Source organism: Sinocyclocheilus grahami, unplaced genomic scaffold (genome assembly GCF_001515645.1).
Source record: "Sinocyclocheilus grahami isolate Dianchi unplaced genomic scaffold, SAMN03320097.WGS_v1.1 scaffold394.1, whole genome shotgun sequence".
In the NCBI taxonomy this organism is placed as follows: domain Eukaryota; kingdom Metazoa; phylum Chordata; class Actinopteri; order Cypriniformes; family Cyprinidae; genus Sinocyclocheilus; species Sinocyclocheilus grahami.
The window spans coordinates 1,426,201-1,448,696 of record NW_015505573.1 but is presented as its reverse complement, the minus strand read 5'-3'; the positions used below and the strand labels follow the sequence as shown (position 1 = coordinate 1,448,696).

The following is a 22,496-nucleotide window of genomic DNA, read 5'->3' as shown; positions in this document are numbered from 1 at the left end:
GACCAGAGGAGGGATATGAGACAATATTTGTGCGTTCATACAAATCTATGAATGCCATAAAAAAATAAAAAAAAACATTTGGTTGTTTATCCTGCAGAGACTCAGCAGTACAGCTTTGTTCACTGTAATACACACACACACAGGTTTGTTTTTGTGAAAAGTGGGGACATCCCATAGGCGTAATGGTTTTTATACTGTACAGACCGTATATTCTATTGCCCTATGTAACCCCGCTTTCTGGTTCTTTCTTTTAACCCATCCGGAAAGGACAACACCGAGACGTAGGCTGAGCTCACTCATCACGTTTACTGGAATATATGAAATGACACCAAACAGACATGAAACACACACACACACACACACAAAAATATAGCCTATTTCATATAATTCATACCTCGATTTCATGTTGCTAGTTTGTCTTTAAAGAAGACATCCTGAGCGTTTTTTTTAGCTTTTTCATAATATATAATATAATAAATGTGTTTAAATAAAATATATTTATTTTATTTATTTATAAATAATATGAATAAAACAATATATTTCATATTTTCATATAGTCAAGTCAAGTCACCTTTATTTATATAGCGCTTTTAACAATACAGATTGTGACAAAGCAACTGAACAGCATTAATTAGGAAAATAGTGTCAATAATGCAAAATGACAATAGTAAACACTCATTTTTCAGTTAAAGACAGTTCATCATTGAATTCAGTGATGTCAACATCCAGCTCAGTTTAAATAATATCTTTGCAATTATGTCAACGATATCGCTGGAAATGAAGTGTCCCCAACTAAGCAAGCCAGAGGCGACAGCGGCAAGGAACCAAAACTCCATATAGGCTTATATTTCTATTCTAAGTGAATTCCTTGAGTTGACCAGCGTTACATCCACTGCTCCCTTCTTGCGGCCGGAAGAGGGATGTGATGAAAGAATCCCATTGGAGCGTTCTTTGCTTCTCCTCCTGACCTGCAGCGGATCTTCCGATGCACTGTAACAGAGAACATTAACTCTTGAACACAATGCCTCGACGTCTGTAATGGCGCGTTTACTTTCGGATGCGACTTCGGTGGAATAAAGGATTGTCAGGATCCCGAAAACAGGTATTTAGTCAGTTTAAAGCGAAAGAGAGTGAGGTTTCTGAAGACAAACTGAAGTTGTTGATTTTTCTGAACTCTTTGTTGCGATTGAGAAACACTCTTGCGTTCAGACAGATCCGATGTGTGTCGCTGTTGAACTCGAGGTGATTCAGAGATGGTTGAACATTTGCTTTGTCAACTTTGGACGCTTTTGTTAGACATCAGGTTTATAATCTTTCATTTACAATCTATCGTGTGAAAAAGTTTGAAGTCATTGACAATATCATGCACATGGTGCTTTTTGATGTTTTTATGGGGTTATATCGGTGGAATGGTGAAGTGTTTTGTGGCTGTTTTTTGAACATTAAAGCATGTCAACATATTCTGTTACACCAAATACACAAAATAATGATCTTTAAAAAAGCATCATATGACCCCTTTAATGTCTGTTAAAATTGATGCTGTCTCATTGACGATCAGCTTTATAAATCAGGCCGCAGTGCACATGTCTTACTTTTAACTACAAGAACTGATTGCTGTTACCATGACTACCGCTAAAAACTTAGATGTCTTATTATGGATTTTGCACGACTGATATCCGATTCGTGAACAAATCGTTTGCTGAGTCGGTTCACTAAACGGTCTGAACGATTCATGCGTGAATCTGACTGAATCAGTCCGAGCGCTTAACAATTCCATTCTCAAATGACTCGTTAAATAGAAAAACCGTCTATTTCGAATATGTTAAGTCGGAAAATTGCGAGTCGGACAACTCGTTTACTTATTGAACTGAGAATCGAAACTTTCAGATATGTCCGATTCATAATTCCTACCTTCTGATCGTTTGAGTTTGAAGTAGTTTTAAAAGCTTGCAGTCTGAAAGTTTTCAGTTTGAAAGTTAAAATAGTTTTAAAGATTAAAGTTTGAATGTTTTCAAGGCAATAAGAGTCAGAAAAATAGATATAAAACATATTGCTAGGGTACCTGGTAGGGATGTAACGATTACCGGTTTGACGATAAATCATGATAATATTCTCCACGGTTAGTATTAAAAAAAAAAGTGACGTGACATGTGGCCAAGTATGGTGACCCATACTAGGAATTAGTGCTCTGCATTTATCCCATCCTAAGTGCGCACACACAGCAGTGAACACACACGCCGTGAACACACACCCGAAGCAGTGGGCAGCCATTTATGGTTTTAAAAGAGTGCTAAGGTAATTATACAAATGAATATATGAATTAATTAATTACCGTATTGGCCCGAATATAAGACGACCCCCCCTTTTTCCAGATGTACCTTTTGGAAAAAGGCTTTTTAAAAACCAAATCTTGTTTTTTCTCAGTAAAACACATTTTGTCTTCAATTATTTTCATATTGCATATTTGTCCTATTTTAATTTTTGTTTTGAAAGTATGGTAAAAACTGGTAAAATGTACCAACAATCACATTTAAAAAATATACACTTTTTGATATACCGTAAAAAAACAAAAACAGGTAGCCTATCTGAATTAAGACATTTAGGCTATCCATCTAATAGTAGCCTACCAAAATCTTATTAACAGTAGAAGTTAAATCTTACTGTAGTCTTCAAATCTGGGTACTGTCTTACGTTTTAAAATCACAAAGAGAGTTTGGTCCCATCAGGCTAACGTGACAGTCACGACTCGTGCAGCTGTAAGCTTTTCTTTTTCTTTTGTTTTTACTCGCGATCTTTACAACACGCATTACATTATGTATTTCATGGCACACTTGTTTTATGCGTATTTGGCGCCACCTATTGTTGTGGGTGTATTATTGACATGTCAAAGTCTAGACCCTGAATATACGACGACCGTGTTTTTTCACATGTATTTCCAAGAAAAAAACATTGTCTTATATTCGGGTCAATACGGTATATGAATGTACCTCTGAAGGTTCCGGCTGTCTTCAGAAACAATTCGATGGCATTTTGTTTTCATCTTCGCTCCATGTAATACCTAAAGGAAGTGGTTACGGGAAACAGCTCTAATTCTGCTTTTCCATAAGCGCCACCTGCTGTCAGCGAGTGGATTTACAGAGACCTATATTTACATTCAGCCTGTGTGCACTTTCTGTCTGGCCAAAAACAGACTTAATTTGCATGCCCTGCTGTAAATTTTGACCGGTTGATGAAAAACAAGCTTATGTGGATTCTACACATTTAAACAATTCAGATAAGTTATCTAGAATTATTTATGGAGCAGATAAAATACATATAATCATTTATTAATCAATGATTATTTTCACTTACATCTTTTCTTTATTTAAAAGGCTGAAATGTGAGGTTTACCATTTTATGAAACTTTTTCAAAGCTTTATTTGAACATTTACGTTAGATATTTCAACATGCTATTAAACTGTTGTCAGTCAAGTTGTCATTTAAAATCTGAACATCATTGGCAATGTTATTGTTTTAGTGATTATGCAAACAAAAAGTCATTTTATTTGTTGTTTGTTGATTTTTAAATATAAAACCTGGTGAAGTGATTTATGTGTCGGTACTTTTTGAACATACCCAGCACATTTTAACAATACCGTGATAATACTGATAACCGTGATCATTTTGGTCACTATAATCGTGATAAGAAATTTACATACCGTTGCATCCCTAGTACCTGGGGTGGTTGCTAGGCTGTTTCTAGCATGACTAGCATGTTGTAAACATGTTTTAGCATGTTGCTAGCATTATTAGCATGTTGCTAGCACAACTAGCATGTTGCTAGCATGATTAGCAAGTTTCTAACATGTTGTTAGCATGATAAGCAAGTTACTAGCATGTTTCTAGCATGATTAGCGTGTTACCTGGGAGCCTGGGAGACCAGCCAAAGCAGCCAATCAGCTTAGGCTGGTTTTTCAGTAGGGAGTTTTTAAGCTTGGCTATGGCAGTAGACAACTTAAAACACCATGAGTTTCAACTTCATCACAGTTTTCTCAATGAAAGTCTATGAGATTTTAGGTGGTTTTGATAGTCTGGTTTACGAAAACCATAAGTCGGATCAGTTAAAAAAGATATAGCACACCGAGTCAGACCAGTCTGAAGGTCTGACCTGAGTTTGTTGGTTGTAGCTTGAAAGCTCTAGGAGGAGATAGTGTTTAAAGTTTGGCTCAGAAGAATAATAATACGTTTAAATAGTAGATCAGAATAATAATAATGTGGTATACATCTGGAACTAGGGGTGTGCGATATATATCGTCTGCGATAATATCATAATTGTTGTTTTAATGATGTGCGATTTGACATTATCGAGTATTTTGCAAAAACCATTCAAAACATCCCTACAGAGCGCACGCATACATTACGTGAAGCCTAGACTAGTGCGTGTGCGCATTTAGTGTGTTTTCTTTCACTGCATGATTCAGTCTATTAAAATGCATTTAGAATGATCACAAATTCAAGGCATGATGGCAGAAAATATATATATTTATACCACTTCATATAGTTATTCAATTTCACACAAAGAGTGCCGTTTTTCTCCAAAAATGACCATGATTACAAATGTGACATTGAATTCAATAAACTATAAGTTAATTAAGAGACTTACGTTTTAGACACCATATTGCTTGTTTTTGCTCTATTTCGCCAACAAAAATCATTCCGAACACAGCCACAGCACTGTTTTGTGTCTCTGAGCAACATGACGGTGTTTCGTTCCTGAATGAATCAACCGTTTAAATGATTCGGTTCAATCGCAATGACGCACTTATTAACAGTGATTTGCTGCCACCTACTGGTGCTCGCAGCTCTTGTTTCTGTCTGTGTCTGATTATCAGGCTCTCTGTTCAACGTTTATCTCTGAAAGTTACTGCAGACCGTAACGCTTGACAGTATCGGCAACAATCCGATTGCTGAAGCCATTTTGAGGTCAATGAAGAAATGGCTTCGGGTTATGTCATAATGGTTGGGGACGCAAGAGAGGATGTTTGTTATAGAAGCAGTATGAATTTAAAGTAGTGATATTTAAGTACCAAATTAGATGATGAATTACAGTGAAGCCTTATACACTAATTGCCAGCAAATACTGTACATAGAATACAAGTAAAGCTCATTGTTTACAATTTAGATTTCCCAGAAATAAGAACAAATGATGCTGTTAGTCTAGTCTTGAAAATCTGTAGTTTTGCACATCCCTATTCTATTGTGGGCTGGTGTGTTTTCTGGGGCCAGTATATATATATAATTATAATTATATATATATATATATGAGTACTTTTATTCAGAAAGGATGCATTCAGTTGATCAGAAATTACAGTAAAGGCATTTATAACATTACAAAATAGTTATATTACAAATAATTGCGGTTCTTTTGAACTTTCTATTCATAACAGAAAAATTGTACCACAGTTTCGACAAAAATATTAGGTAACACTAATATTGATAATAATAAGAAATGTTTCTTGAACAGCAAATCAGCATATTAAAATGATTTCTGAAGGATCATGCGACTGGTGTAATGATGTTGAAAATTCAGCTTTGCATCACAGGAATAAATTATATTCAAATAGAAAACAGTTATTTTAAATCATAATAATATATATATATAATAATGTAATAATATATTGAATTAATATAACAGCTTATTTATCTCAGAAGAATTCAGTGAGATATGTCTCATAAGACTTATAAGACTTTATTTTATTTTATTTTATGCATTTGACAGACAATTTTATCCAAAACAACTTACATTGCATTCAAATTATACATTTATCTGTTCATGTAGTCAGAAACATCTAAATAGGAGACTTCTAAACATTATGATCTATATTTGCTTGCCATATTAGTTGTTGTTTTCCTCTTTCCTTTGGGTTCTTTCCATACTCAAAAAAATAAAGAGATCTTGGCTTGAACTGAATAGATTAAAGGCTTTAAGTTTTCTGCAGTTGTGGCCACAGTAAGTTTGTCCTTGAGGCAACGGAGCATTTGGTTTTGGATACATTGAGACTTCTCAGTTTTTACTATCCTGTTTTGTTCTCCTATGTGTATTTGAAGTACATCTGAGGTCTATCTAACCTGACTAACTGGCTGTTGAATGAGATTATTTACAACATTTAATGTCGGTTCTGGCTGTGGTTTTGTGCAGTCTCTCGCTCTATCTCTCTGGTGAGCTGTCAGCGACTCTCTCTTGGATTTGCTCTGCACATTGTTTATTGTGTTGCATAATTTGAGATGTTTGGCAGTAAGACTCGACAGAGGTCGTTGAGTAAACTGTACTACAGTTCCTTAACACCAGGATGTAGGAATGCGAGTGTGATGCATGCGTATGTGTGTGTGTGTGCGAAACATATTTTGCAGATGAGAGTGAACAGAACGGATTCATGTTTCTCTCTGTCCTTTAATTGTAGCTCAGTAGGGCAAACACGTTCCTGCATGCTTGCAGGGTTTGCATGTTTTGTCTGTATGCATGCATGTACATGCCGGTTGTAAAAGTCTGGAATTTGGGAACTGTGGGTTATGAGACGAGACTTTCTTTCATGAAACAGACTGTTCGTTGTTTGTATAGCACTTTGTAGATGCAACATCTTTTTCAGAAAAGGAACAGTGTAACATTATGCAACATTACATTTAAAAGATTATTGCTGTAAATTAGTTTTTTTTACAAGAAAATACTATTTCCATCTGTCTACTTCAAAATTTCATATTTTTTCTCAATGTTACTTACTGTTTTTGTAGTTATGTTATGTATGAAATTTACTAGCGATTTCTTGACTTTTTTCAGTGTAGTATGATTTTCTGTATGTACACTGAAAAAAAATTGGTGAAAATTTTCTCTAAGAAAGTGTTAGTAAATTTCACAAATACTAACAAACAAATGGCAAGTAACAGACTTATTTTACATTTTCGAAGTAGAATGACTGAAATAATATTTTACTGTAAAATGTATTTTGATCATTTTTGTTTTATTTACAGCTTTGAAAAAGCTTTATATAGTCTTTTCATAGTCAACTTTAGCTTAAATCTTAAATGAAAGCTTCATCCATGTAAAAAGAAAAGCATATCGTGTTAGTGGGATTGTTTCGGATGTGGTACTGTATTTTATACAATTATGTAATTCTGTTTCAAGTTGATACTGATGAACAAAAAAGTAACACATTACTTGTGTTTAACTCTTTCCCCGCCAGCATTTAAAAAAAAAAACGTTGCCAACTACCCCCAGCTTTATCATTTTTGTTTTATTTACAGCTTTGAAAAAGCTTTATATAGTCTTTTCATAGTCAACTTTAGCTTAAATCTTAAATGAAAGCTTCATCCATGTAAAGTTAGTGGGATTGTTTCGGATGTGGTACTGTATTTTATACAATTATGTAATTCTGTTTCAAGTTGATACTGATGAACAAAAAAGTAACATATTACTTGTATTTAACTCTTTTCCCGCCAGCATTTAAAAAAAAAAACGTTGCCAACTACCACCAGCTTTTTTGATCATTTTCACAAAACTTTCATGGCCCTCAGAATATTTTCCTGTATGAGTATCTGAACATGCAATATGTCAAAAGAAAGAACAGAGCCTCTGCTTTAAAACATTTTATTCTAGCTTCATGCATTTTTTTATTAACACTTGAATGGGGGTAAGCAATAGGGCTGGGATGATACACAATCTCTCGATTCGATACTATCATGATACTTGGGTGCCGATACGATATGTATTGCGATTTTTAAGATTTGCGATTCTACAAGTATTGCGATTCAATATTGCTATGTATTACGATATTTGTTTTGTTTGCGCTATTTGTTTCACATTGTTTTATTTCAGTTTTCAATAAAACAAGCAGCCACAAAAAGTCCAGAAAAATAGTACACAAATATAGTGATCCGTTTTTCCTTCTCTGAAGCGCTGTTTAGCATACTCAATGTCTCATTCAGAGCAAGATGCGCACTCATGTTAGTCATAATACCACAGTAGGATACCCGTATGCAGATTTTGTACACTGCTTTATACATTTCTAGATTTTTTGATGTCATAGATTTTTTAATATTTATTACATTTTTAAGCAAGAGACAAGAAAGAATGAAAATATGAGTACATGGACAAGAAGTTTATTTGCTGTACAGGCAGAACGATCTGCAGGCATTTCAAATTAGGGGTAACGACTGCAATTTAATCATGATGCCATCAGAGATGCTACAGACATGTAGCATGAGCACTTTCTGATTTACAGTACTGTAAATTAGATTATGTAATTTCAAAATTTGGGGTGATTTAGGGATGCAACGATTATAGATTTTGTTGGTACGATTATTGTCTGAGAAATAATCACGGTTTTACGATTATGAAGATTATTATGCATTTATTAATTCCACAAAATTATTAATGTATAAAATCACATGGACAATCTTTAGATATTAAAGTGTTATTTATTGCTGCCTTTTGAAACAGAAATAACACAGTAACCAAAAATACAGCACAAAATAATAATAATCAAGACAAACAAAAGTCCATTTCTCCAATTGGAATTAAAAAGGTGACCTCTGCTCTGTAAACATCCATGTCAGTATTTCCATTTTGAAAATAACTAATGAAAATAGATCACAAAAGTATTTAGTGTTTTCAGTTTTGGACCTGAGGCTGAGAACTGAAAAACATGGTGAAAAAAAATCTTGTTGGTTTTTGACTTATGAATAATACTGTAAAAGGGATAATTAAATAACAATGTTAATGAAGTATTATTAATATAAGACTATTAACTTTATTTATCCCACAGGGGAAACTATTAATAATGAGGGGAACAAGGGAATAAGGTGAACTATTATTGTAACCAACTGTCATCCATACGTATTCATTTTAATAATTTTTATAATAATTCATATGATTTTACATGTGGCCTGAGAAAATCATGTCTATTATTTTGGTTTGTGAGATCGGAGATTGCGCAGCGCACACATACAAACATTCAGGAGGACACAAATTTGTTGTGAACCCTGCCCCGCGACTTTTATTAATAAAATAGCTTAGCTACTGAATTGCTACATTATATTCATCAGCAACGATGGGGTAAAATCACTGTTTAAGTAACTAAACACATATTTGTAGAGAGACGCGCTGACGCAGGTTCACACACACACACTCTCTCTCTCTCTCTCTCTCTCTCTCTCTCTCTCTCTCTCTCTCTCCCGATTGAATTATTAATTCAAGTAGCTAAATGTTATAATTAATTAATTCAAATAAATGTGATCTTACTGCATTATTTAATCTCTGTCTGATCTGAAAATGCTAAACAGAATGCTAAACTAACGAGCTGTAGCTTCGCGTCAGTCTTGCCTTCACGTTGTGCATTAAAATAGTTTAAAGCCGTGTATTCGCTCTTTAGCAGCAGTTTTTACGGCAATAATATTTTAATGTCATTCTTGGTGTACCCAAAATAGTCCCACACTATCGACTTCAGTCATTTCTCTGGTGGAAATAAAGGATCGCTGTTTGGTTCCTCTTTCATAGTTAATCTAGTGTGTGTAGTAGCCTCCCTGTCTCTGATAAGCATGGCATTTTAAGTTAGCGCACCGCTAGTGTAACTTTGTTTTCGTTTTGCGCAAGTTGCAACTGTTCCGTTCTGTGCAACAGAAACACTCGGTGTAGCTTAGCCTTTTACAATTAATTAACCGTGCCGTTTTAAAGCGCGGTTAATCGTGAAATCGGTTAATCGCTGCATCCTTAGTCTGACTTCAGCAATTGTGAAATTATGCTACATAAAACATATGCACAAAATAAAAACAGCAGACGGGCGGGATGAAAATGCAAATTCATTCTCTGACAGCAGGTGGCGCATATGGAACAGCAGCAATACAGCGTAATATTTTCTTCCAATATTTTGTGCATCGCTAACAGTGAGCTCCCCTGCCTGCGACAGTAGGCCTATTTTTTTTCTGCTGATGCATCTGTGCTCCGTTTTCAGCGTCTCTCTGTTAATGTCCCATTTACAGACTTCGTGATATTTCTACACAACTGACGTTTTTGAAAATGATTGCAATGCAGTTTGTGCGCAAGCCTGGAAAATAAATCACGTTAGTTAGGTGTGCGATATCACACACACACACATACACACACACACACACACACAAGAAGAAAAACAAGTAGATAGAATAGGAAAAAAATAGAAAGCTAATGTTAGGGGGGGTTTTTTAATAAAAAAAGAAATAGATAAAGTAGAATTAAAATAGAATAGAAAAAAAGAGAAAACACAGAAAGTCAGAAAATTCTGTCAATGAAGGGCAAAGAGTTAATTTGCTAATATTATTAAACCTCAATAAATTAATGGATGTTTAAGAATTATATAATTTTTTTATGTAGTATTAAAATTGGCTTGGAAAATTGTGAAATTTCACTGATATTGGTATTGGTACTGATGTTTTGGTATAGTGACAACCCTAATATATTATTTAAATTGCACGGTATTTCCGCATCATGGTAGTTTGGTCATACTTCCTTAAATTTATTCAGAATTTGAAGAAAATAGGCTGTATTGCATTCTTTTAAGATTCTCCCTGTTAGCAAAGAGTCTGTTAGCACTGTTAATGTTTTGTTGCTTTACTGTGTTTCCCAGTCAGTCACACGATGAGGCCCCTTAGAAAGATGAGCAAGAAGGCTGGAATCCCGGCACCGGACAGGCCTTTACATGAGCCAAGCATTACATAAACCATCTGCAACCTCCATCCTCTTCTGCCTCCCTCTCTTCTTCCTTTAGTACGCACATTATATCTGCGGCCCCCTATCGTGCAATAGCCATAAAGTATCACACAATTTTCTTTCAAAACATTTAATTTGCGCTCCAGAACTGTTCGTTTGATCGTGTGCGTGCATGTGTTTTTGTTCACTGTAACAAGTGAGGTGAAATATGCGCCGTTCTTGCAAATTATGTAATGGTTCATGGGGTATTCTCATCAACACACTGAGAGCACGCTGTATGAAAAACACACAAACCACACAAATCATGATCGTGTTTATGTGTAATGATCAAAAACACACTGATAACTGATAATACGCTACCATGCAAATGTTTGGAAGTGTGTAAGATTTTGTATGTTTTTGAATAAATTCTCTTTTGCTCAGCAAGACTACATTTATTTAATCAAAAATACAGTAAAATTGTGAAATATGATTACAATTTAAAACAACTGTTTTCTTTTTAAATATATTTTAACACGTAATTTATTCCTGTGATGCAAAGCTGAATTTTCAGCATCATGACTTCAGTCTTCAGTGTCACATGATCCTTCAGAAATCATTCTAATATACTGATTTGCTGCTCTTAATATTTGTTGTGCCGTTTAATTATTTTTGTAGAAACCGTAATAAATTTTTTATAATTCATAAACATTTATTTGAAATTAAAATCTTTTGTAACATTATAAATGTGTAACAGGGCTGACGAGACGTGAGACGTGTGGATCCATCTGCAAGCTTTTATTAAAGAGACGTGGTATAACAGGCAGGGTCGAACAATGGCAAACAGGTATATGGCGGGCAAAAACACAAGAGGAGTCCTAGGGCTAGCGTATGTCACCGATCGGCAGACAGAATCACAGGGGCGAGACGAGAGGGAGAAATCCAGGAAAACAGGCAAAGATCAGAAACCGCAAAAACAGGCAAGGCAAAACAAGGAAAACACAGAGACTCGGAAAAGGGTACAGGCTAAACAATACTCAGCCGAGAAAGGTGGTTAGAGTGGGTGTTATATAGTGAGTGGGGTGATTAGAAACCGCTGTGTGCAATGAGTGCAATCAGTGCAGTGTGCAAAGAATGATGGGATATGTAGTCCGGGGTGCTATGCAACAGTTTGTGTTGTGCGAGAGTCAATGTAATGGAAAGGGTGACCTCTGGTGGTGAATAAACGGAAGCCCATGGACCTAATTCGTGACAAAATGTCTTTACTGTCACTTTTGATCAATTTAGTGCATCATTGCTGAAGTAATGTATTAATTAAGTATTAATTTCTTTATAAAAAATCTTACTGATACCAAACGTTTGAATGGTAGTGCATGTCATATAATATATTCACATTTTAAGACAGCCAGGTTTATTATTAACAGTTTTATTTTTTTAATTACTGCACTTCTGAAGTAAATGTGAGCATTTACCTGTTCAAAACTTGTTAGGATTATACGGTCTTGTGGGTGGTTGCCAAGGTGTTGCTTTGTGGTTGTCAAGTCAAGTAACTTTTATTTATATAGAGCTTTTTATGATAGAGATTGTTTCAAACCAATGATGCAAACTTCATCAAATACTAGGCTATATAAGACAAATCCAAATTCTGCTGTAAAGCAGCTCTAAAAAGACAATAGTCTCATTATTCAGCTCCAGTCACTTTTAAGTGTTTTAATGGGCCTCATTTATCAATCTAACGTCCATATCGATAAATTCCAAGTTTTGCGTAGAAACGACCGTACTCCCAATTTTCTGTCGTACGTTCATTTCGTAAATGAGGCCCGTTGTGTTTTTATGCAGTTGTTATTGTGTTTTATATATATATATATATATATATATTTCTTCTTTTCCCCTCGGCTCAGAATCATGAGTTTATAATCTGACACTTCTGTCTTTTTTCCCCCTCAGAATTGACAAACTTGAAATTGTTGAGTTAATTTGAGTTATATTGTCCAAACTAGGAGATATAAAGTTATAGGTTATAGGATATAGGTTTCAATAGTAGGCTATTTCATGCTGTAACTGCAGGGCTAATACAAAATATCCCCTACGAACTGCATTTGTGACTATGTAGACCTATCGTTTAAATCAAATGTATGCTTTAAAAGTAGGGTAATCATAGCAGGTTTCATCCATAGTCTGTCCGTTTAAACGTCTGCGTTTAGCTTCAAATGGCGTCTTTGACGACAGTATTCTATAAAAATTATTTGCATTCCGATTCTGACATCGAAAGGCACAACAATGCATTTTTTCTCTTATTCCATGATTTTACCCGTTTCCCTCCACTTGTTCCCAGTGTCTTTCTGCCACCACAATGCGCGCGCAGCTGCGTGTGACGTATCTGTGACGTCTACTCCAAATTGGTCATGTATTTGTAAGCTATGCATAAATACATGATGCTGTTTTGTTCATAATTGTTTATGCAATTTACGAAATCATATTTGATTTAGAAATGTTAGTTTAGATGTTACACAATTTTTTTTATAGACAGTCGTTATTTCATTGCATTGAATAAACAGTTTAATGAGGTGCATTATTTTGCTCATTGCGCCCTCCAGTGGCCTCAGGAGACAGGCCAAATGTTTCCTTAAAGGTAAGCTATGCATAAATACATGATGCTGTTTTGTTTATTATTGTTTATACAATTTACGAAATCATAATTGATTTATAAATATTACTTTAGACGTTATGCACTTTTTTATAGACAGCCGTTGTTTCATTGCATTGAATAAACAGTTTAATGAGGTGCATTATTTTGCTCATTGCGCCCTCCAGTGGCCTCAGGAGACAGGCCAAATGTTTCCTTAAAGGAGTGGTTCACTGTTTTTTTTTCTAGGCTTGATTGTGTTTACGGGGTGCAGTCTAACATGTGTTAATGCTTAGTTTTTTTTTTAAAACGCATCGTTTTTCACATAATATACCTTTATTCCACACTGCTCTGTCCCTTCTCTGAAAAACACACTGATCATTTCCTTCTATTATGAAACCAAAAAAAAGAATATATAGTGTGTTGGATTGGTCCAGACGCTACATTAATATCAATTATCAGTTTGAGCTCGATTGAGACGCAGAGGATATTAGTGAAGAGGATCGTGCAGAACCTGTGCAATCACGGCTTTTAATGGTAGGCCTATGTTTTTTTGTTGTTGTTGTCTAATACGTTTAGATACGCTGTTATTTGTAAATGCTACTGCTTATTTTACCTTTTAATATACAGTTTTATCCTGATTAAAGCTTAAATACAGTACGGCAACTGCACGCGCGTCCATGTTTAACGCTTCTCATAGCTATGTGAAAATAAGTGTATAAACAGTTTATTGTTGGAGCTGAGCTGAATGAGAGAGAGAGATGCAGAGCGTGTGCAGAGCAGGGGAACACAAGGAACACTGTTGAGAACCGCTGCTTTAGAACATTGATTTTGAAACTTGTGAATCCATTAGAAGACAGAATCGCGATTCATTTATGAATATATTTTTATGTGCACCTCTAGTTTTCTCTTCCTCTTCTCTAAAGCAGCGCAGCATGGCCTCGCCCCCTTTACTGTCTTTTCCCGAGGGCGGGCACGAACCCAGGAAGTAACTCTTTGTAGTCCCTACCAGCTGTTTTTGTAGGCATTAAACTGCCAGAATTTTAAAAGAGGATATCTCCATTTGCATTGAACTTTCAGCTTCGTAACTTTGCAGATATTGTTTGTTCAAACAGCAACATTACACACTAACTAACGTTAAAAAAGTGAAATCGCAATGAACCACCCCTTTCCTTAACACTTATTTAATCTGCATATAAAATCTAAGAAAGGAGACATTTGTTTCAATTTATTTTGTGTTTGACTGTTAAAATTAAAGTCAGTTGATGTTTGACTCAATAAATTGGGTAATTTAAAAATACAGTGGTTAAATTTAAATCTTTTTTTCTACTGCTATGTTTAAAAAAGGTTGTAAAAAGATTTAATAATTATTAATATGGAATGATATGAAACATTATATTGTGATACATTTTTTAGCTATATCTCGCAGCCCTAGTTGTAAGTAATGGCTGCTGATGGTTTGTGTGTAATTGTCTCTGGGGTAATGGCTGGGGTGTGATATACTCATGAAATCAGACACATTCCTGTGGTCTGAGGTTTGGGGAACGAGAGAGACCCCTCACAGTAATCACACTGCACTCAACACACTCTCAAACATGAAGCACAAACTGTCTGTCCTAACAACAACACTAACATTTATCTCAGTCTTTCCAGCACTGATACGCACTGCTATCAGAGGGGCCCTGCGGCCCCCGGCTCTGGAGAGGTGTAGTGAAGTCTGGCTCAGGCTTTTGAGTGAAGTTTTGTTAGGGCTTTGGTCTTCGGAACACTGATTTGTCATGATATGTTGAGTTTCTTGCAAGTCTGTGTTTGGTAAGAAAATGTCTGCTAGGAACATAAATATTCTCCATCACAGAGCACCCTAACAATCACCTAGAACACCCAGAGGAATCTTCAGTGCTAGAATGCTTGCTAGGGTGTTGCTGTGGTGTATAGCACGATTGTATTCAGCTGCTAGCGTGTTCTGCATGGTTTCAAAGTGGTTCCACCTTGGGAAAAATAGTTTCTGATAAATATTGCGATTAGTGATTTAGAGTGTGTGTGTGTGTGTGTAGGCCTGGACGATAAAACGGTATTGTATTTATCGACAGGTACACCTTCATCGATAACGATAGTAAAGATGTTCGATATATAGGCACGTGCTATGAGTGACAAGCAGACAGCACACACGAACACATGCTGAGTGCTGTGCCTGTGATGAGGAGATTGTGAATAAAAAATGAATATTAGTCGAATTTAAAACAAAAATTTGCATTTGAATGCCAAAACAGTGCAATCGAATGTTAGGTGTGTGTCGGTGAGGGAGCCTCATCAGAGGCGCACGAGATGTGGTGATGATGATGAAAATTTCTTTTTCGTACTTTGTTTTTGATAGTCTGTCCAGTTGAACCCACGAGACACGTCGCTGCGTTATATTATAAAATATTAGAGAAATATAGAAGCTCAATGCGGAGAAGTTATTGGTTAGGTTAAAACCGAAACCAAGCCATTCACAAAGAACGCATATTAGGCACATTTTTTTGGGGACAGACGACTAGGGCTGTCGCGATAACTGCAATATCGCAATACCGCGCTATTGACGAGCAAACCGCAAGAACAGCAGCAACCGCGATTTTTGCATGTTTTCTTTTTTCATAGGGTTATGCCCTTCTCGTTTTACACTTCGTGCATGTGTACTGAATATTAAATAAGTTAGTAATGATAACATAATGTGTACCATTCTGATTTGTACAGAGGCTCCGTAGATTTGCACTTAACTAACCTAAACAGACAGCGAATGAGAGAAAGATCAACTAAGCATGTGCGATTATTTGCGAGTCATATATATTTGTGAAAATAGGTTGTCATTAGGGTTGGGCGATGTTTACCAAATTGGCATTGGACGATGTCTACAGTGAAACATCGTGATGGACGATGACATCAGGGGCAGGGTTAGGGGTGTGCCCGAAGCGTGAAACAAATAATGTTTTATACGGAGCCACTAAAAGGTTAGCCGCTTTCTAGCGGTAGCCTGTTGCATTACAGTACATGAAAGTTCACTTACCACATACACAGAGTAAGGAGAAATGTCTGATAGGACGATGGCGAATGATTTGCAGATCCTGACCACCAATGACAAACATCTAATCTTGTCAAATGTGTGGTAAGTACTGCCGCTCTATAGTATAGAGTCCTTGTGATCGCGAATCTAAAAAGTGAAAGTGAAAGTAAAATGAGAGTGCGCAATTGAAAGCGGTTTCAATAGCGGCTCCCTGATGCCCGCAATTTATATACAGTCGCCTATATTTACCAGACGATATAATTGCGAGAAAAAGTATTGAAATATTTTTTTATCCTCCCATCTCGTAGGCTATTTATTCCCTTTAGGGTTTCCGTAGTACACTTCATTTCCTTTCCGAACACGGAACTGGGATGCGGCAGATTGCGGGTGGGATCACGATGTCAGCCATCTGCGATTTACTTCACTTCCTGTTTCGTTAACGCTTGACGGAGGGCGTTTCTGAAGCTTGGTGCTGACGCGACCGTCAAGTGACAACAGCCAATCCCATTAGTCTTCTGGTGTTGCATGAACGTGATTGGCTAGCGTCTGCGCTAGGGTATTTGCATAAGGCGATCTGATTGGCTGACACCTGCGTTGGCACTTGAAAAGTTGAAAAGTTTTCAACTTCTGCCGCGAGCAACGGACCCACAATTCATTTCGCCAACGCTTGACGTAACTCCATTCAAAGTAAACAAGAGGCATTGACGCTGACACCCCGTGTGAATGGGGCGTTAGCATCGACACATTGCTGGTCAGCTGAGCCTTCTAAAGTGGCGCTCAAGTTAAAAACGATTTCAACAGTGTGTTTCATTATGTCTCTCTTTGAATTAACCTGTGTTTTTGAACGTGTAGTTGAATGAACGGTATAAAGACTGACTGACAGCCCGTCTAGAACGCGCAGGTGGAAATATCAATAGAAAGTCCAGTCAAATTCGAGGATCCAACTAAACTGTTATACATACAGTATAGGCTAACGATAGCCTAACGATCTTATTGGGGAACTCGTGGCCTAATGGTTAGAGAGTCGGACTCGTAACCCAAAGGTTGTGGGTTCGAGTCTCGTACCGGCAGGGATTGTAGGTGGGGGAATTAATGTACAGCGCTCTCTTCCACCTTCAATACCACGACTGAGGTGCACCCTTGAGCAAGGCACCGAATCCCCAACTGCTCCCCGGGCGCCGCTGCATAAATGGCTGCCCACTGCTCCGGGTGTGTGTTCACGGTTCACGGTGTGTTCACTGCTGTGTGTGTGCACTTTGGATGGGTAAATGCAGAGCACTAATTCCGAGTATGGGTCACCATACTTGGCCACACGTCACTCACTCACTTATTGTCAGGTTTATGTTCTGTTATGTGGATCGTTATTTTGTCATTCTCTTCTGTTTACTTCACTTCCTGTTTCAACACAATTTTGGATTCGGTTTCAGTTTCATTGGTTTCTGAATATGACCTCGCTATATCGTAACACATACACACACAGATTATATATATATGGCGATAATACAGCATACCGTGCTATTGAGCCACTCAAAATCACCGCAAGGGAAATTCCTTCACCGTGACAGCCCTACAGACAACTATGATTGTTGCACTCGCGTCTCACGCAAGAGATGTATAGAAAGCCATGTAAAGTTAAAAGAGTTTAAACTTTTAGAAAACACGTTGCAAATTTGTGGAGGTTTATTCCATTTCACTGCATCTCATGTTTTTAAATGCAATCTGTGTGATCGGCGCTTCGGCTGTTTGAATTAAGCTATGTATAAATACATGATGCTATTTTGTTCATAATTGTTTATGCAATTTACGAAATTATATTTGATTTATATATGTTAATTTAGACGTTGTGCACGTTTTATAGACTGTTAATTTAATTGCATTATATAAACAATTTAATGTGCTGCATTATTTTGCTCATTGCGCCCTCCTGTGGCTATTTAATCTGCATATAAAACATAAGAAATTAGATTTGTTTAAATTTTATTTTGTGTTTGACTGTTAAAACAAAAAAAAATGTTGTTTGTCTTAAATTGGGTAAATTAAAAATACAGTGGTTGAATTAAAACAAATATTATATAAATATTATATATAAAAAAATAATATAGAAAAATTAGGTTGCTCTTTGTTTTAAAAAAAGTTATAAAAAATGTCAATAATTATCGATACCGAACGATATCGTTGATAGATTTTTTTAGCTATATCGCCCAGCCCTAGTGTGTGTGTGTTTTAAGCTCCAGGTTTGCTGTGCTTGTTTGGGTTGCACAATTTGGCTAGAAATTTTGTGATTATATATTAATATGACTATAAAAAACAACAACAACATTTACTATTATTATTATTAATTGTTATAATTTTTTTAAATGCTCTATTTTTTATCTCTCTCTCGCTCTATATATATATATATACTGTATATGTATGTATGTATGTATGTTATTAACAATAACTACTACTGCTAAATAAAAATGATAAACTATTGTTTAACCATATTGTTTAACAACAGTATTTAAGAAAAATATATCAATAAATCATCAAATAATAATAATAATAATAAAAATAATTATTGTTATTATTATTCTGATAATAGTAATTAGAAGACCAGCAACAACAGTAATAATTGTTGTAATAGCCTAATACTAATTATTATTATCATTATCAATACTATTATTATGAATTCTACTACTACTAAATAAAAATATTAAATGATTATTCTATTTCAATGTAAAATTAAAAGTTGAGTATTTAAGAAGAAGAATATAATAATAAGAAGAATTTAGTTTTACAGTACAACTTTAAAATCACAGGACTATTTAAACTAATATTTATGGCTGTCTTCATTACTAAAAAAAAATATTAAACTTTTATTTTGTCGGAAAACTGCATGCGCTTCTCATTACAAGTTTAAGAAGATGGTTGCTTCATATTGCACTCTCAAATGCGTGTTATAGGCCACCCATTTTAATAATAGCTCTAAATCATATATAGCAATTTCAGGTTTATTTTGATTAATATTGCAGCCCTACTTCTGGCCTGAAGTGTCTTGGATATTCTTCTCTGTAGATATGTCTCAAGATGCACCTTCAACACACATCCAAATGCTTAGAAAAGTAATAGAAAAACCCCTCTGCTCAACAAACCGAGGACTCATTCATCTCCTGGACAAGTTATGTTAATTTAATACAGCTTATAATAAGGTTAGAAGTTTGTGTCTAAGCCTAATTATGAGCAATAATATTGATAGTTGTACTTTACCATTAATGATGAGGAGCAGGAGATGTGGAAAATGAGTTTTAAAGTTTTGGATGGAAACCTCAGAATAAAATGGCTATTTTATAGCTTGTTTGTGTGAGAGAGAGAGTCTGGTGGTTAAAAAAACAAAACGTTTTATTAGATAGTAACATAGTAGAGTTTATATTCATCAAACCAACTTGTATTTATAAAATGCACAATAATAAGGCATGCATGAGTAATTGCTGGCACTAAAACATTATTGTTCACGTAAAGTTTTATGTGCAGTCTCACATAACGGCATGGTACTTTTTACAATTAGAATCTCAATGATACTGTGTGTTTTAAGAAAGAGCCTCTTTTATTCGTCACTAATGAGAATCCCGCCCTGAATGAGGCAGAATTCTCAGTGATTCCCGGCCACATCTGCTCTGGCATAGTTTGCATAGTTATCATAGCAGTGATGCTAATATGACCTGTGGGTTCCCACAGGACTGAGAAAACCCAGAGGATTCTGCAGCTGCGCCGCGCATCAAAGCATCAGGGTGCCGATTTGTCTTGCATTTACAGTCGGTTCTCTGAGTTTAAAGTTTAAAGATGTTTTCTTCAACAGCAGACATTGAGTGCAAATTATGGACCAGTTAAAACATAAGCATACTTAAAATGTAATACAAAAAATGTAAAAAAGCTAAATGTAAAAAAATATAGACTATTCAAATGTTTGGGGTTGGTGAGATTTGTGAATGTTTTTGAAAAATGTATCTCTCTTATTCTCACCAAGGCTGCATTTATTTGATTAAAAATACAGTAAAATCAGTAATATTATTATTACTATTTAAAATAAGAGTTGAACTAATAAGTTCCATTTTCCATTTGAATATATTTTACAATGTAATTTATTCCTAAATTTTCAGCATCATTACTCCAGTCTTCAGTGTCACATGATCCTTCAGAAATCATTCTGATATGATGATTTGCTTCTCAAGAAAAATGTATTATTATTATTATTATTATTATCAATGTTGAAAACAGTTGTGCTGCTTCATTTTTTGTGGATTGTTTGATATATTTATTTTTTATTTTTCGGAAATAGAAATCTTTTGTAACGTTATAAGTGTCTTTACTGTCACTTTTGACCAGTTCAATGCATACATACTGAATAAAAGTATTAATTTCTTAAAAAAAGACTCCAAACGTTTAAATAATCGTAGAGTCTTGAATTTTATATTTTATTTTTTTAGTTTTTTTAGTTTACAGTGTGTGTTTAATTTTTTACTGACAAGATAAAAGACTTGATTGGGTGTTTTCACATTAATGTGGAAATTAATTAAAAATTTTCTTTATTTCACTTCTTTAAAATGTGCATCCTGGTTTCTGGATTGATCTTGTTCTGAATCTGAGTCTAGTCTTGGTCTACAGTAGGTACTAGGGCTGTCGAAATGGCTGAAAAATTATATTCGAATTTAAAATGCATAATTTCAGTTAGGGTGAAAAAAAGCTTTTGGCTTTTCTCCTGAGGCCACAAGAGGGCACATCGAGCAAAATATTACTAATGCACGTTTATTCAAACCAATAAAATAACATGACTATCTGTGAAAAAAGTGCATAATGTTTAAAATAATGTTTATAAATCAATTATAATTAATTGTTGCTTAAACAACTATAAACAAAACAGCATCATGTATGTATGCATAGTTTAAAGGGGTCCTATTATGCTTTTTCCCTTTTTGAATTTTAGTCAGTGTGTATGTTTGGGCATAAAAAAATCTTCAAACTTACAAATCTCAAAGTCCACTCCAAAAGGAGATATTTTGTTTAAAAAAAAAAATATTCAAGAACTACAACAAACGGCTCGTTTGGACTACAGCGTTTGTTTTCCGGGTTTTGTGATGTCACAAAGCGGCCCATTAGAATATCATTAAAATAATTCCTGCCTACGGAAATTCGAATGGTTGGAGGTCGTGGTTAGAAAACTTGGTTGAGTGAGTGCATCAGACAAGACGACAACGAAGAAGAAGTGGTGCTGTAGACTCAAGCTATTACATATGCACCTGAATAATTATGTATGTAAATATGTATGTTACAATTATGAAATTTTTTTTATAATAAATTGCTGACAGTACAATACTGGACAATGATGTAATCTGCAGAATTGACACTTCAATTATGAGACTACAGTGTTTCCCATACATTGAGTGTGGGTGTTTTTATATCACTGTATTTCTGAAGGAAAACGACTGTCTTCAGAAAATTGGATGTCATTTTCATTTAATCTTGCATGTAATGTCTGATAAAGCAGTGTTTTTTCGAGCGCTTTGTGTACAGCTATTACCGGGGAAACCTTGATCTCTACCACCCCCATAGCGCCTCCTGCTGGCAGAGAATGAGTTTGCATATATATGCCGGCTGGGAAACACTGGACTATGGTAGAAATAAATTCAACTGTATAACAGTTTCACTGCAATTCATGTTAGAATTAAATAACAATAAAAATAATACATATGCACTTATCTGTACATAGTAAATGCAGTTATTTTTAAGCGGTTGTTGAAAAGCAATAACGTTACCACTCTAATATGTCTTGCTATATCTGTGCGTGCAAAGGTTCTGCGCGATCCTCTTGTTCAATATTCTCTGGGTCTGAATCCGGCTCAAATTGATATGGCAATATTGACGCCATCTTTAACTAAACTTGCTGCTTTGGCAAGGGGAACCACGCCTACCTAAAACGGCTCGTTCTAACACGCCCCCACATATCTACCTTACTATGTGGGAAGATTTGTATAACGCCGCCCAAATGTTCACGCATAGAAAAAAAGCGTAACTTTTATTCTCACAGTAGTATTGTTGTTGCAGCTGCCGCCATGTCCTGAAGACGCTGTGTGCTTCGTTATGAAAGCGAAACTACTTTGTTT

General features: G+C 35.5%; 1 protein-coding gene across 1 annotated transcript in view; it reads left to right on the top strand.

Moving 5' to 3' along the window:
- The first annotated feature begins 956 nt into the window (after positions 1-956).
- ddr2l (discoidin domain receptor family, member 2, like) overlaps positions 957-22,496 on the top strand; it is a 51,468-nt gene continuing 29,928 nt past the window's right edge. The window contains exon 1 of the mRNA XM_016231559.1: positions 957-1,102. The gene's annotated coding sequence lies outside the window, so the exon portion shown is untranslated. The remainder of the gene's footprint in view (positions 1,103-22,496) is intronic.